We start from the raw sequence: 15,408 nt of genomic DNA on the forward strand, positions 1-15,408 counted from the left end.
GGCACAAAAGGGCTAAGCAAAGGGAATTATTTGTAAAGTAAAATAAATAACAAGCCTAAATTTCTGAAAGTTCTAATCAAGAAAAATATGCCTTTTATCATTTTTTCCTCATTTGATCATCGGTCTCAGGAAGCTAAAATGCAAGTCCCAATTTGAGCAATTAAGGAGGGTGAATGTAGATGAATTTGAGTCTTACGAGGTTCGTGGCCCTCCTTTCGGGTTTCATCGCACAAAGAGAAAGCAATCCATCTTACCACAAACAATGTTAATAAAGGATTTATGTACCATTTAGTCATAATTCTTTCTAGTAACGGCTTTTAATAACATACATCATGTCTCAATCAATAGAATTTCACAAAATGTTTATCAAATGAAGTTTCTAGTATTTTTCATCGAGTGTGTTTGAGGAAATTCTTCCAAGGGCCTTTGAAAGGAAATTGCACCATATCCAATATGTACGATTTGCAAATATTTATAATAAATTTTTAAAAAAATCCTCTATTTACCCCTCTCCTAAAACCACCTAAGTGGCAATTAAACAAAATTGACCGAGTACCGGTTGTATAAAAAGAGTCTTCTTTTCAGATTTCTCAAGAATCAATGCCTGAAGAAGAAATATCCAGCACCTTTAATTGAAAGGTAGGGTCCTTTAAAGATATTTCGATTAGCCAAATGAGAGTCAAGGAACAAAACTACAACTGTAATGTCATCATGGAAATGCCTTCGAACTCCTCGGTCAATCTTCTTAAGATCTGAATATCTCATTTCTCTTTTTTTTTTGTAGCCTCACAAAGTGCAGCTTTCACAAGCTTCTTTGCAATTCCCTATCACACCCAATAAGCTCTGTAAGTACATTATTTGTTAGGGGAAAATAAGACAAATAAATAAAGTCTTCATTAAGTATTAACAATTCAATAAAAAGATGTTCATTCTCAATCATTTCTCACTCTCAAGAACTAAATAAGAGTAAAAAACAAACTAAAAAAACTAAGAATATTTTATACATATACTTTTAGCCCCTATCAGGGTAAGAGGCAAGATAGGGAAAAATGAAAATTTTTCCTACTTCATGATTATAATCATGAAATTGAGCTAGAGTTCTTCCTATAAACTTTTTAAATTTTGGTTACAATATTATCGTGAAAAATGATCATGCTAGAAAAATAAAAATGACGTACATGTCGGGAACTTGTTTTCACAATGTCAACAGCTTCTTGGTTGCTAAGGTGCTCCCATAAGCCATCTGAAGCAAAGATAAGAAATTGATCTTATTAGGAAACACTTCTCCCCTCAGTCAATCTCATTTATTATATAACTATGTTTATAGGAACTTCTAGAAATTTATGTCATGCCATTAACAAGAAATTTAGGTAATGTATGTATGATCAATATCAGGGAAAATGATCTCATTACTAGCCTTGCTTAGCTTCCCTAAAACTTCAATTCCAACTTCAAAATTCAAAATAAAGCGAGCCATGGTCACAAAGAAACTTTCAAATTGCTACTACCTAGATATGAAGAGTTTTTTTTTTTACTTAATTATCTTATTCAAATTAGCTAGTGACTAGCTCTTAAATGTATTCTTATAGAGCAAACAAAATTCGCACATGACCATGCCTTACATTTCTAACATCCCAAATTCATCTTCACACTTGGGATTGGCATGGAGTTTAAGAATAATATAAAGAGGGAATATTACAATTGAAATTGAAATAAGAAAGAAAAGAAGTAAGAGAAAGCTCTTGGAAAGAAAGAGGAAAAGATAGATGGGATGAATTTCCTAAAAATAGATAGAATGAAGAGGATTGTTGGATTCCCCAAATCAAAACTGTGAATATGAATCAATATAGAACAAGTACATGTATACAAAATTTGAAATTCAAATTTAGCTAGTTATTATTAAGGTTTTAGTGTCTACTGGTCTTCTCTTTATTTCATATTCAATTCCTTCCTTGTTTAGGCACATTCTCTTGACACATGGATGTTAATATACAGCTTACATCTTCTACAAGGACAAAAAAAAAAAAAAAAAAAAAAAAATTTTATGATTTAGGAATAAAAGAAAAAGAAATTTTACCAGTATAAGACCCTTTATACGCCAAACTTTTTGCTTTAAAACAACGATATGTGGATCGTCGGGATGCTTCAATCGCAACTCTTCTCTCACAGATTCATAACTTGCGTTATGCTCAGAAGATAACTGGATAGCTTTCACAGTTTTATCCAAGTTATCTTGCTTTCCTAGGACAACACGTGAATCACCAGCATTTGCAGTATAAAGATATCCATTACATATTACACCCACTAAACAACAAGCACCTACAGAAGCAATCTGTGGCTTTTCAAGCCATAGTTCTTTCACTAAAGAGAGAAACTCCTCTTCTGTGGCCATAAATGCTTTCATGATAACATCAGCAGACATACCTTGACTATGGGAAGTGAACTCTGCACCAAGAATAGTCAGTAAATCAAGGCATTAGCAAACCAAAAGACAAAACATTAAGGAAGTACTAAATCAAGCTAAGCTAAAATAATGTTTTATGTTCATACAACAAATTGGAAAGCATTTTAATGTTTGTGAAAAGCCATACTCTTAATGTTCTTGAAGAGATTATTGCAGACATATCTAGCTGTTTCTGGACCTCCATGACCATCATAGACACCCACAAATGTCCTATGAGCTGAGGGCCATTATCAAGTGATCCCATGGGACCCGACTAGATTTGACTATGATCCTCTAATAAACTATTTGCTTGAACAACGGCCATAGAAAATTCACCATTTGCATGGTTCCCAAAATCTTTATGCCATAAAAGTCCGTCGAACCGACCATTAGAGTCTTTACTAGAACTCTCTCCTTCACCAGAAGGCTTCCAACAAGGGTAAACAATCCTCATAAGTCCTGCGGTGACCATGTCTTACATATCTCAACAAAATGATCCAGCTATTGATCTATACATAGAATCAAAACCAGTGATAATATAAAACCCTAGATTCAGTAATTGTGTTTCTCCAATATTTAGACCTCGAACATAATGTCGAGAACTGAAAAGCAAATTGAGATCTTCAAACACCATATATCGTATATAAATTAATACATTAAATAAATTAATAGATGTACAAAGACAAGATTAGAACTTTTCAAACATATAACCATCCTCTCCATTCAGTTACTCATCATGGCATGTTCTTGATAATAAAACAGGCTACTATAAGCCATAATAAGAGCCATATAAAAGTTACAAGGATTCATAGAAAAAAGACGTTTTGCTAATTAAAACCCAATCCCACTTATGTTTATCTAGTAGACATGTCTTTGAAATAGAATGTAAATTTTAGATAAGCTATTGAAAGAGGATGCAATGTGCATTATGGATAAGCTACCAAATGAAGGAATGTTACCACAAGCAAAACCTTATGTTCCATAGTATGCCATACGGTTGAATAGCATATATCCTAATATGATATTTCTAAATATAAATTATAAATTAAAAGTCTTAGTTAGGCATACACATTTAGCTAGATCTTAAACAAGAAAACAATATGATATTTCTAAATATGTCATTCATATCTTAGCTGAATGAATAACGATGAGTACGTATAACACTCAATTAATGTATTCTTTCTTATTTTCAAGGTGGTTGTTGCATAATAATATAGACTTCCATAATTTACATAATTTACAATATTTCAGAATATTCCTGCACAAGATAAAATGCCCAAAATGACACGACAATGTGCTCTTCCTCAAAAGCTTGTAAATTAAAGCAAATGTCACCCATTGTAATTAAAATGGTAGATTTGTAAGACCGTTGAAGATTTAAGAGAAGTCTCGTATGACCATTGAAATTTTATAAGACTACCAAAGTTTTGTTTGCGTAGTCATGTATGATTACAGAAAAATATATTCAATAGTCTTACAAAACTATCGAAATATATTTTAGGCAATATTTTCGGTACTTTTGCAATGCTACAAAACCTTTACTAGAACAACATTTCAATAATTAACACTACAAATAAAAATAAAAATATAAAATTAATAAATGAATAGATAATCTTGCCATAACTGTGTTTTTATAAAAGCTAGAAGATCAATCTAAAAAAATATCGTACTATAAGATCATGGGATTTATAATTAATTATAAGGATAATTAAAATTGGAATTTGAATTGTTTAAATTTGTTAATGAACCTGCACGTAAGATCCCTCAAAGAAAATCTACAAATTATAAATATGGTTATAAAACAAAATGAATAAAAATAAAAAACATCAATGTCATTTGTAATTGTCAATTATCTTGTTTTACTTACTTCCTTTGTTCTATTAATATTGCAACAATGGACTTTTTGCACTATTCATCACTTTTGTTTGACCATATAATATGATTTATACGTTAAGCAAAATACAGTCATGTGGGATCTTGTTAGATTCGCCTCATAAAATACTTTCACAATATCAATTTTTTATGATTTTTACTCTTACACAATTATAGATAATTAGCATATAAAATGTGTTTTTTCATCCTTGTTACAATATTAATATAGCGGAAGAAGTATAATTTAATAACTCACATCAAATAGTAACCAAAAAAAAATAAATAATAATAACCATGATTAAAGTGATGTAGTCTCACATATTATAATTCAATCAAAATCAATTTCGAAAATCCAAGAGAATAATACAACAATCAATCAACAAAGAAATAAAAAAGAACAATCAAAATACATACATGAAGAATGACACAGGATTGAAAGATTATTTGAAACATACCTTAAAAATCATACAAAGATTGAATTGATATAAAACAAAAACCCTTTTTTGTTTGATCTGCCAACTTGATTATCACCCAAAACAATGAAAATCCGCTCTAATTATATAAGTTGATTGTTAAAATAAGTAAAAGTTTGTTATAAAAACAGGTAATAAGAGAGAGAGAAAGGAGGAAAAGAAAGAAAGAGGGAAGACGTGAGGATAGAGAAAGGTCTTGATTTTTGGTGTTTAAAAGTAAAATGATTTAATTAGAGTATTTTTTAATTTTAGAAAGTTTTAGTTTAGTAGAAATATTTTATTTAATAAAAAAAATATTTGGAAGTGAATATATAATTGGGAATTATAAGGGGGGTTTAAATTTGACTTTGACCAATAAAAGAACAATAAGATAGGCAACTTTTGCTCGGTCTCATTTTCTCCTTTTATAGCAAAACCAACCGAACATGTGCTCATTTTTTCTAGCCTTTCACAAGCTTTGTAAAATGTCTAAATTTTGAAAAATTAGATATTTTTACCTTTTTTGTATTTATATTGACGTTAGGTATTCATTTTTTAATTGAAGATTTTGTGTAAGATTTTTTGGAGGTTTTATTCTACATGTTTTACTTGATATGTGTATCTGAATACTTTGAATATTTATAGAGGATTACCTTTTTAGGAAATTAAAAAAAATTATGACATATTAAGTAAATCAAAATTGGATGTGATAGGAAGATTTAATCAAAAAAATAATAATTACTAGGAAGATTTATCAGGTAATGTGGAAATTTTTAGCGGGAAAATTTATTTAATAAAAATATATTGTTATGTTAACATCATCTAATAAAAGTTCCACAAGTCTTGATAAAAAAAAAAAAAAAAAAAAAAAAAAAAAAAAAAAAAAAAACGGTTCTACAAGTTTAATATATATTCAACAATAAGATTTTGTACTTTCAATGTTCTTCTTATCATAATTCCATTCCTTTTATTTCTTAGTTCCATTGAAATCTTTTATTTTAAGAGAGAAGCTTAATTATGATAAATCTCTGTTAAAATATGATAAAATAAAGTATATTTATCAGATATTTAATTAGATTTTTTTTTTTTTCAAAATATCAATTTTTTAATAGTATTTTTTTCATGCATATTTGAAGTTATATTTATTCATTCATGTGCGTTAAAATGAAAAGTGAGACAAATAAAAAGGGACAAAGTTATTATTATACACATACATGCACAAATGGTATTAGATGCAAAATGTGACTAAAAATATTGTATGTTGCTTTGTTAAAGGTGTTATTTATTCAAATTGTTGTATAAATGAATTAAAGGTTATTTTTAGGATAGTATAAGCTTTCTTTTGTTACTCCTATTAATTTCACAAATGTTGACCAATTTAATTATTGTTCAACATGATGTCCTAATTAATGTTTAACAATAAATATTAATCAATGACACATACATTAGACAAAATAATAGAAAAAACTACCCAAAAAGCTATCAATAAATATCCTACAATATTAAAATCATTATATTTATATAAACAATTAAGGAAAAGCTTTGTTTCATGGTGGAAAAGTAATGCATATTATATTATATCAAATTTGACAATGAAATTAATTATAGCTAGGAATATCAAAGTGAGTGATGATGCTAACGACCACATGAAATATTGTCTATAATGCCCTTAACCTTTAAGGTTTAAAATTTACAAAAAAAAAAAGCATGAACGTACGACGACTCATTGATTAATAAGCAGTAGAGACAAGTAATAAAGATCGAGCAAGTCTAATATAGTAGCAGCTGCAACATCCTTGGAACTGTGGAAGTATGTTTTGAGGTAATGAGGGTAATGTGTATTATGTTATTCTTCATAAAATGTTCAATTTAATATTTTGTATTTGGAATATTGCTTTAAAGTATATATTTGGTTTTTGAGATTGTTGAACTTTTATTGGCTCGTTGGGTTTCAAGTTGCTATAAATTAAAAGCTACTTGGATTTATTTTTTATTTTAATTTGAAGTTTTAAATTAATTAGTTTTGAAATAGTCTTCTATTAATCTATTGTATTTACTTTGGTAAATATCCTTGATCGTTATCAAGGAAAAAGTTTATTATATAAGGGTATAAATAGGGTGTTACACATAATTTGCTTAGAATCTACATTTCTTTACTCTTGTTATAGTTAAGACTTATATTTCTCTAAATTCTATGTCATTCATCCCTTTCAAGAATTATCACTCAAAAGTTAATTGTTTGTTGCTTGATTTTTAAATTGAACTCTTCAAGTTTATTTATTCATTTGACCTATGTTTACTTCTTATAATAAGAACTCAAACACATGTATTTTTTTTGGGTAATGATATATATAGCCCTTAGGGCTATGTATAAGCATTAAATATACTTCCTAAAATGGAATTAAGTTGGGAATTCATAACAAAAACACGCGCAAATCGGTGTAATTAATGTTAATTTATCCTCAATATTTTCTTTTTTAGCTTTTTATACATAGCCCTAAGGGCTATGTTTATCATTTTCCTTTTTTTTTTTTGAAACCAAAACACATAGATTATATCTTTATTAATATTTGAACATGACACAATAGATCTAATTTAAAAAGAAAAATTCCTGCTAGCAAGAAGATAGGTACACCCATCAGCGACCAAATTGTGATTTTCTTTTGCGCAACCTAAAATTTATGCGAATCCAACTAGCCATACCTTTCTTTAATGTTAATCATATGCACACTAGCCAGTAGCCACCATCTACCAAAACCATAAGGGTCTTTAAAAATTCTACTATGGTCATGCTTAAAATGACCATCACTATTTTTAAATCCTATTAGTTGAATTTTCCTTTATTTTAAGGCATTCCACACTTTAAGCTTTTTTATATGTGACTGGTCACACCGCGTGGCCAAAGTTACTTATGGAGTGTTACTCGTTTGGTCAGTGGTTATTTGTAGGGGGTTACTCGTTTGGTCAGGGGTTACTCGTTTGCTCAGGGGTTACTTGTAGGGGTTACTTATTCTAGGATTACTTATTTAGGGGTTACACGTTTGATCAGGGGTTATTTATTCAAAGTTACTAGTTTGGTTAGGGATAAATTTATAGGAATACTTATTTAGGGGTTACTTATTCAAGGGTTACTCGGTCGGTCATGGGTTACTCTCACACAGAAAACGCACTAACTGACTAAGTAAGTAACCCCTGAGTAAGTAACCCATACAAGTAACCCCTGAGTAAGTAACACATACAAGAAACCCCTGAATAAGTAACCCCTACAAGTAACACCTGCCACACGGTGTGGCCATCCACACAAAAAAGTTGTTGTTATTTTTTTTTTTTTTTTTGAGGAATGTTGTTATTTTAAATGTTTGGTCAAATATCTTTTTTAATTTTTTCAATTCATTTTCCTTTGAAAATTAATTTCTGATTTTTCAATTTTTTTTACTTTCATAATTATTTTATTAAAATCACTTTTTAATAAAATTCAAAAATAAGATTAAATTTTAAAAATTAAAATCAAATAATTGTTCTTCATTGTTTTTCAAGGTTCTTCATCCTTCAAGGTTATTCATCTATGGATGAAATTAACCACCAATTCATGATCTGTTTCCCTTAAATTTACTCACGCATCGACGAAAATTGAACACATGCCCTGATCTACACACCATCTGCGAAATTTTTTTGTTTTCGAAAATCAAGGTTCATGCGAATCTGGGTTGTTGTTTCTTATTCCTAGAATAATACATTTTATTTGGACAATATTTATCAAGGGATGCGAAAGCGGCGTTTATATGTATTCGAAAATCATAAATTTTCCCTTTTTTGTTGATCCGGGTTCGTGAAGCAAACCTTGGAAGAAATTGTAACATATTTTCTATGAACCTTGTTGATCCAAAAAAACGAAGATGGAATTTTAAATCTTGTTTTTGTGTTAGGTTTTCACCAATATGCTAATAGGATATTACCTATGACAAACAACTTTATTGTTTATTCGTCTACGACCATAAAGAGTTTGTTACCATATTGAATGCTATGATTATGACTTTTGTGATTATATTTATGTTTTCATCAAACAATTTTCATTAGATTATCAATACAATTTTAATTTAACTATTAATAATTGATCTGAATTACAGTGAAGACTTTAACATGTTAATTATAATCAAAAGGTTATGACCGTATACATTATAGGTCATTACATTACGAAACGATATATGTCATGATGTATTTATTTTGAAATGTGATTCAACTAATTAAATATCAACGAATTGAACTAAGGCCAATGAATTGTTCATTTAATTTGGCACTAGCGTGATTTTTGCAAATTAAAAAATAATACTATAATATTGTTTTCCAAAAAAAAGCTAATAAACAATTATATATATGGTTAACTTAACAATTGAAATCGAAATGCCTTTTAATTATATTTAACAAAAGGTTGTCAGGCCAAACTTATGTAACAAGTCTTACAATATGACAATTTAAAAAAACATTCCTTCAATAAATCGAGTTATTATAGTTAATTACTTATCATCATATATTGTATTCCATATATTGATAATTTGATATTATTCTAATAAAGTGGTAGAATGGAGTATTTATTGATCCTAGAATGGACTATTGTATTCCATATATTGGTACTATCCTAATAATTGATATTCCTTTAATATGAACCTAATTTAGGATCACTAAATATTTCATTCTACCACTTTATTAGGATAGTATCAATATATGGAATAATATATATGATAATAAGTTTGTTCAAATATGATGATAAGTAATTAACTATAATAATCTGATTTATGGAAGCATGATTTTTTTAAAATTGGCATACTGTAAGATTTGTAACATAAGTTTGGTCTGACAATCTTTTGTCAAATAATATTAAAAGGCATTTAGATTTTTTATTTTATTTTATTTTATTTTATTTTATTTATTTTTATTTTTATTTTTATTTTTATTTATTTTATTTTATTTTTTTGTGTTCTACTCGGTTCACCCTTTGGGCTAATCCGGATTCAGGGATCAATTCTGGGTGGTTAGGTTCCAATCCTCTACCAATTGCGGGGGATTGAAAAAAGGCAATAGACTTTTACTTAACCATATATATAAAACTGTTGATTAGCTATTTAATTTTTTTGGAAAATAATATTATAGTATTATTTTTTTAATAAGCAAATATCACGCTAGTGCCAGATTAAATGAACAATTCATAGATCGTTGTCCGTTGATATTTAATTAGTTGAATTACATTTCAAAACAAATACTTCATGACATAAGCTTGGCATGCATATATCGTTTCATAATGTAATGACCTGTAATGCATACGGTTATAACCTTCTGTTGATAATAACATGTTAAAGTATTCATTGTAATTTAGATAAATTATATTAATAGTTAAATGGAATTTGCATTGATAATCTAATTAAAATTGTTTGATGAAAACATAAATATAATCACAAAAGTCATAACCATAGCATTCAATATGATTACAAAATTCTTAATGATCGTAAGCGAAAAAACAATAAAACTGTTTGTTACAAGTAATTTCCTATTAGCATATTGGTGAATACTTAACACAAAAACAAGATTTAAAATTCAATCTTCGTTTTTTTGGATCAAACAGGGTGTCAAAGAAAATCTGTTACGGTTTTTACGAACTTAGATTAGCGAAAAACTTAAAATTTTTATAAATTGTAGATTTTGCATCCCTTGATTGAAATTGTCCCATTAAAATCTATTATTTTAGGATTAAAAACCAACCCAGATTCGCTATGAACTCGATTTTAGAAACCTTAAAGTTTCACATATACTGTATAGATTAGGGAAATTTTTTAAATCTTCATCGAGCGCGAGTGTATTTACGAAACAAAGATCATGAATTGGTGTTTATTCATCCTTGGATGAAGAACCTTGAAGAATGTTGAAGAACAATGAAGAAAAACAATTTTTTTTTAATTTTATCTTATTTTTGGATTTTATTAAAAACTTATTATAATTAGATAATTATGATTTTTTTTAAAATCAAAAATTAATTTTGAGAAAAAAGAAAATGATTTTAAAATGGTAAAATTAAAAAAGAGGTTTGACCAAATATTTAAAAAAAAAAAAAGAAAAGTCAACTAATAGGATTTTTGAGAATAGTGATGGTCATTATAAGGATGACCATAGTAGAAACATTAGGATAAACAAAAATAAAGAAAAACAAAACATGTAAGAACAAGAACACACATAATAAGCCCGCCTACAATAAAGTCTTATCTTTTGGAGTTCCTCCTCGGTAACTTCACATAATCTTTTTATATAACCAATTGAGTTAAGTAAAACTTTAATTTCTTTTAGCAAGGCTATAATAACTCCTTATAGAACATTCTTTTTTGTTTTTTTTTCTCTCAACCTGACGTAAAGATGCTTTTTATCTGATTCCTCTTATTAAAATCGATTAATTGACATATTTTTTCACTCCCGCATAGCTCTTTCACAAACAAACAACTTGCACTAGACTAAACTAAAACAATTCGAAATCTAAAAATATTCTTTAATCTGATCCCATCACTAAGCTACTATAATCAAGCAATATAGTTTTATTGAAAGTTAATTGATATGAAAACATGAACAAATTTAAAAAATGGTGTAAAAAATAATCAAGTTGCTTCTAAAATTTGGCTAACCATATATCATATCAATAATATATAAACTTAGATCTTGCAGTCAGTCACAAGATACAATGACAGTTAATAAGTAATCTAATTTTTCGCCAAGTGTTGTGCCACGTTGATGAAAACTAATCTAATATTCTGCCAAGTGTCGTGCCACTTCAATGAAAACTATGCATTCGTATGACTTGTATATATGTTAAGTAAATGAAATTCGGATATATATCAATCTAATTACAATTATTTTACCATATACCAATGAGTTTTCAATTTATTCACCACATACCCATGGAAATTTCTAGATTTACCATATACCACTGAGTTTAACAAAAATTTATCAAATGCCCAAATGACTAATAGACGTTAATTTCGTTAATCATTAAGGCTAATAATGTCACATAGCAGCATATGACTAGCCATCTTTTAAATTATTTAAATTTCAAAATAATTATTCAATTAACTATCAAAATACTAAAAACATTTAAAAAAACCCACCCACTCACCACACTTTAGCCCATCCACCCACCACGCCCCACCCCTGGCCACCCCCTATCGACGCTTTCTGCCCTTAACCCTGTGCTGGCGCCACCCTGACCCCCGACCCCCCCTTTCGGCGTCCCTCCCTTTCCCCTAAACACCCTCCCCTCACCCTAAAACCCCCTCCCTCCCTTGAAACCCCCAAATCACTACCGTCGGCTGCCTAAACTCCCTCCCTATGTCGGTGCGCCCAAGTCACCCTCCCCCTGCCATCTCCACTCTCTTTCTCCCTCTAAATCACCACACCGAAGCCCTAAAATCAAAATCTAGGGTTTTTATTTTGAGGTTTTAGGGTTTCGGGGTGGTTGTTTTCAACTAAAGTGGTAGCAGTGATGTGAGGGAGGGGGATTTGGGTCTTCGGCGAAGGGGTTTTGGGTTTTGGTTTTCGGCTAAGGTGGAAGGGCTAGTGGGGGAGGGGTTTTAGGCGGGGAGGGAGGGGAATTTTAGGTTGGGTATGGTGGTCCAGGGCAGGGGCGCGGGCATCGGCGCGGGGCTTGGGGGAAGGGCAGCGTCAACATGATGGGGATATGGCAGTCTGGGAGCCGGCGGCTGGGGGCTGGCTGGGCCTTATTTTACTGTATCTGGTGCAGCCTGGATCTTAAATTAGCTTGTATTTCTGTTGAAGCAGTAGAGTTTTAATGATGATGAGTAAAAACAAACTTTAACTAATGCGATTTCTCTAAGTGTTGAATTAGAACAAGTGAAGTTAACTTTGGAAGTGGAAGAGTAACCTATTTATGAAGACTCAAGGAGATATATAGGAAAGTTAAAAAAAAAAGAATAAGAGTTCCTCATTGGAACTAGAGGTGATCCTAACAGGAACACGAAGAGAAGTTCCCTAACAGGAGCTTGACAGCAAGCTAAGAAGAGTAGCTTGGACTGCGTTGAAGACAGCGGGAACTTAATCCTGGTCTGGGTAGAGCCCAAGTATCCTTATAATGCAACGATTGAAGAGACAATCTAGCAATAGACTAAAAGTCTTTTATTAAGGTTTTTGTTAAGTTTACTAGGATTGCTGTAAATATGTTAGGATAGTTTATGCATGAAATTTATTAGAAGCGTGGCAAAGCTTGGCAAGCTTTTAAATATGGAAAGTTTTATAAAAGATAAGTTTTAATTTTAAGAAAAGATCTTTTGAGAGATTTTATCTTATAAAATCTGGTTTTACAAAATAAATAATCTTTTCTAAATTATATCTTTGTTAAGTTTTCCAAAAGATTTTCTTCAAAAGATTTATTTTATAGTTGTGATTATGAAACGACAGTTTTGTGATTTCTATCTTTTGAAAACCCTACTATACATACGAGTACTTCTTGTATATAAAGTAGAGATCATAATTTACACAACTTGTGAGTTTATTCGTGAAAAATCTAAAGAGTGCTTAAAGTGTGAGTTTACCTAGTCTAAAGCTTTGTCATATTAGTTTCGGATTTCATGTGTAGCTTTCCTGTCACATATTAGAATCAAAAGTTTGTATTCTTTTGGTATTGGGGTGAATGATTAGCATATTGCATATAGTTTGTAGGCTTCAAGGTCGAAGCTAAGTTTTGTGAGTACTTTGGGAGTGTTGAGTGAATCTAAGTCTGGGACTTAGGTTGGGTAGAATAGGGTTCTACTGTGTAACAAGTTCAGTCTGGAACTTGTGAGTAAAGGGCTGTGATTAATAGGTTGTAACTAGGTGTGTTTCCCTATTATAGTGGATTGGTTTGGTTTGAAATCCCTAGGAGGGTCGAGGTTTTACTTCCAGTTGGGTCATGGATGGTTTCCTCGTAAAATCCTGTGTGCATTGCAAGTTCTTTTTATACTTTATTTTATTATTCCGCAAAAAATAGCCATTAAGAACTCGCTACAATTCACCCCCCTCTAGTAGAAGTTCGTCTCAACTAACAATTTGCCTCACTTATTTCACTGTAACCTCGATCATTCGTGGTCCTAGTACCATCGTCTCACTAATATCATTAATAAACATAGTGGACTTCTACACTTCCTCCAATACAAGGCCTCCAAAAAAGGGGGCAATGCCTATGTTAGTATGGTAGTAACAGAATTCAATCAAATCTATTCTCGACCACTTTGGAAATCAATCAAACATACCCTCAACAAATCCTAAGGTTTGTATGGTCCTTTCTGTTTGACTGTTTGTAGCCGGGTGGAAAGTTAATTGTACTCATTTTTAGTGTGGTGCCAAATTTTTCTTGTACGCTTTTTATAAATTTATAAATTTAGAAAGAAACCTAGAACCTTTGTTAGACATTATGTCTTTCGTTCTGAACTTCATGTAGCCTTACAGCATACTTTGTACTCCTTCATTGGTATGAACTCCGCCGTGTGCATGGTAAGACAATCCACCATTACCCATATTATGTCATTCCCGTTCTTGGACTTTGGTAGACAAGTGACAAAACTCATCAAGATGCAATCCTATTTCCATCTTGAGATCTTGAGTGGTTGCATTGTCCATTTGTCCCCAAGGTCTTTAGAGTTCGATCTTGACCTTTTGATTGGTACAGTTAAACACCTTGCTAAACCTTAGTTTTTAAAAACAGGTAAATTATTACTTCTTCTGTTTCTTTTTAGTTGACAAGTTTCTTTAGTCACGTTTGCCAATGCAAAAATTAAACTATTAATATCTTTAATTTCCAATCAGCAAAAATTATAAAAAGTTGATATTTAGAAAATATATATCGTGATGATTCTAACAAGATCCTATATTTTTAATCAATAAATAATAACTATATACTAAAAGACACACCAGTAATGACACGTGTTATCTCCTGTTATGTCCTTAAGGTTTTTTTTTTCTCTTTCTTTTTGTATGTGTGTGTGTGAGAAAGAGAGAGAGAGAAAAGACTAATTAAGTAAAGTTTTAATGAGGTAAAAAAAAAAAAAGTTGACTTATAGGTAAATTGCCTTAATTGTTAAAACTTAATTATTGTCTAAATCTTTACTTTTAGAAAGAAAAACAAAAAAACCAATCACAACCCTAGAAAAAATATCATATATATTATAATACAATCCATAATAATAATTAAAGATTATTATAAATTATTTTTGCCAAGCTAATTACCTTAATAATCAACAACTACGTAGGAGTAATAAGCATACATCAACCAATAATAACATAGTATATTGATTGATTACTAATAATTTTTTTTATTACTTGTATAAGATATTGCCAAAACATAATTTAAAGCATACTAATATCCAAATAGAGTTCATAATAGGGTAAAGGTTGAATAAAGAAATAATACGTTATTCAGAAGATATGGATTAATATTGTAAATGGCTTGATTTGAGATAAAATTATAGTGTAATTTTAATAGTGAATACAAAGAAATTGAATTATTTCGTGAGATAGATATATTATTTTAAAAATTCATTTAATTAACAAGAAAATAATGGTACCGCATTAAAATACATGAATATAATTCACAATTTTTTGTATGTGGCAGGGGTT

At 30.0% G+C, this 15,408-nt stretch overlaps 1 pseudogene; it reads right to left on the reverse strand.

The window, feature by feature from the left end:
• Positions 1-782: 782 nt before the first annotated feature.
• Positions 783-5,122, reverse strand: LOC110706047 (annotated as a pseudogene).
• Between the last annotated feature and the right edge of the window lie 10,286 nt (positions 5,123-15,408).

The sequence above is a fragment of the Chenopodium quinoa genome, unplaced genomic scaffold, assembly GCF_001683475.1.
Source record: "Chenopodium quinoa cultivar QQ74 unplaced genomic scaffold, ASM168347v1, whole genome shotgun sequence".
Classification (NCBI taxonomy): Eukaryota; Viridiplantae; Streptophyta; class Magnoliopsida; order Caryophyllales; family Amaranthaceae; genus Chenopodium; species Chenopodium quinoa.